We start from the raw sequence: 2500 nt of genomic DNA on the forward strand, positions 1-2500 counted from the left end.
TATATATGTGTGTGTGTGTGTGTGTCCCCTGGAAAAGATACTTTTTGATGTTATTTAATTTACTTTTGTCTGGTTATTTTTCTTCTAGGAATAAATTCTTTCTGAGGAGGTCACTGTTCCCTAAAAGAACAATTTTATGCAGCTTTTGGATTTCATAACTGTTATTGTTTGGATAGTTTTTTTTTATAAAACCTTTTATTTTTCATTCTTTCCAAAGTCTCCATAATTATGAGGGTTGATGCTGTGTCCATGACTGAAATACTTGCCATTTATTTTTCCAAATCTTTGTGTTATATCAATAGACCTGCCTGTTTGACCTATTTTCTGTTATTTCTATGTAGCCGATACCAATAGCTTCGGTCAACCAAAGCCTTGTGAGTGGATTTGGTAAACGGAAACTTAATTTTCTTTGTACAAGATCTGAGCAGGTTTAAGAGTCAAGAGACTCTTTTTCATGTTTGTATAGCTGTAATTGACACAAAGATATTTATTCTGATACTTGTATGGCATATGTTAATATATTGTATGTTTTTGCAAGGCAGATGTTACTAGAATTCAAAGTTGAACTATAATTTCCATGTTGTTGCTTTGAGTTTAGGTCGGAAATTTTGAAAAATGAAAATAAATAAATGAATAACAATAAGATTTTTATGAACTCATGTAAGTTTGGCTCTTAATGGTGACATGAGAGAAAGCCTGGGGATTAACTGTCAAAATATTTGTATTCATGTTGGTATAACTATAATTGGTACAAAAATGTTTGTTCTGGCACATGTACTGCATACACACAAACATATATACAATATGTTTGTGAGACAGGTGAACCTGATATTTTGAGCCAAACTATTGCTCTTTCAAATAATCTTGAAAATCATTTGAGGAAAATTTGAAGAAAAAAAGAAAAACATTGTTCTGTTAACAGGATTTTGTACTTTAATGAAGACATTTTCTGTGTTATTTATACATTTCTTGCATTTCATTCTTTTTTGGGTTTTAAAAACGTGAAAACAATTTTCAAAGTTTTGGAAGAACAACAAAAGATTAAGAAAGAGTTGAAGCATACATTTTCAATTCTGTTTCAGCAGAGTTCATGCAAAACTGGTCAAATCATATTTGCTCTGACACTTACACCACACATCTATGCACACACATGGCACAAAGCTCCACCCCTTCAGTACTACTCTGCTCCACCCAGTCGGTGCTGGCACCACATACAAAACATTGGTGCTGGTGCCACGTAAAAAGCACTGATGATGATGATAATGATGATGATGAGGATATTTCTAGTCTCCAGAATTCCAAATCAAACTATTGTTGCACTTTCAAGTTGTGTTTAGGAAAAAAAAAAAACTTCAATTTTTCTTGAAAAATTTCTGAAATAAATTTCTACATCCAGAACTTTTAATGGAAAATCATTCACTTCACAAAAGTATGCAAATTAGGTATTAATTGCGTGAGGAAATCAAGTGATCCTGTGTTGGGATTTTAAAATCTTTTTGAGTGAACAGCAAGGAATTATAGCCCCACCATAGGAAATGGCTTCCACAACCAGTACAGCTAACTTCTGTATGTGTATATTGATTTGAAAGCTAATCCATAGCCAATCAGTTTGAGTTTGAAAACAAGAGAGAACAGTTGTCAGATCGAAGGAGAGGAGAGATCTCTGGCTCTTGTGAGATGCTTACTGTGTCACATGACCCAGACTGATATTGACATGAGTCATGCTGTTAGAAAGGCTATGGATGGAAGGAAAAGGCGGTTGAATGGGGTGATTGAGGGATACACACACTGGATCCTTATGACCTACATCTAAAATAAAGCTGTTACACACACACACACACACACACACATACATACACGTACACACGCACGCACACACATACCCATGCAGCCTAAACCATATAAGGTTTTACAGCTGATTTGCAAACTCTTACCCACCAACTCACTATGATGCTCCACTAACCGACAATGTCTGCTCTTCCATATAATAACAGCTCCTGATTCTTTTGAAATGGTTGCATCCCGCTTCCATGACACTTTCCAGCCCTCCCTGCTCAGGCATTTTTTGCTTGAAAGCTAACAAAGGTTTTAGATGTTACCCTATCTCCTTTGACCAAGATAGACAGACAGATAGACAGCAAGACATATACATAGATAGATAGATAGATAGATAGATAGAGAGAGAGAGAGAGAGAGAGAGAGAGAGAGAGAGAGAGAGAGAGAGAGAGAGAGAGAGAGAGAGGTGGGGGTGAGTGAGTGGGAAATAGCTAAATAAATGGAGCTGCTGGTTATCTAGGCTCTCTGTACAACAATCACACACACACACACACATACACATCATTATTCTCTGTAAGTATATTGTATTATCACCTCTAGAAATGATGTCTCACAACCAAAGAATGACAATTCCTGGTTTCTCATTTAGGGTCAGTTCTGGTCACTGTATATTCTTTACCACCCAAAATGGACAGAAACTGAATTAGGCCCAGCTAGACAATTA

At 36.0% G+C, this 2500-nt stretch overlaps 1 protein-coding gene across 6 annotated transcripts in view; it reads right to left on the reverse strand.

The window, feature by feature from the left end:
* Nucleotides 1-2500, reverse strand: part of LOC106872617 (protocadherin beta-15) — a 70184-nt gene that overhangs the window by 35912 nt on the left and 31772 nt on the right. The gene's annotated exons all lie outside the window — the stretch shown is intronic.

This window comes from Octopus bimaculoides, chromosome 14 (genome assembly GCF_001194135.2).
Source record: "Octopus bimaculoides isolate UCB-OBI-ISO-001 chromosome 14, ASM119413v2, whole genome shotgun sequence".
NCBI lineage: Eukaryota > Metazoa > Mollusca > Cephalopoda > Octopoda > Octopodidae > Octopus > Octopus bimaculoides.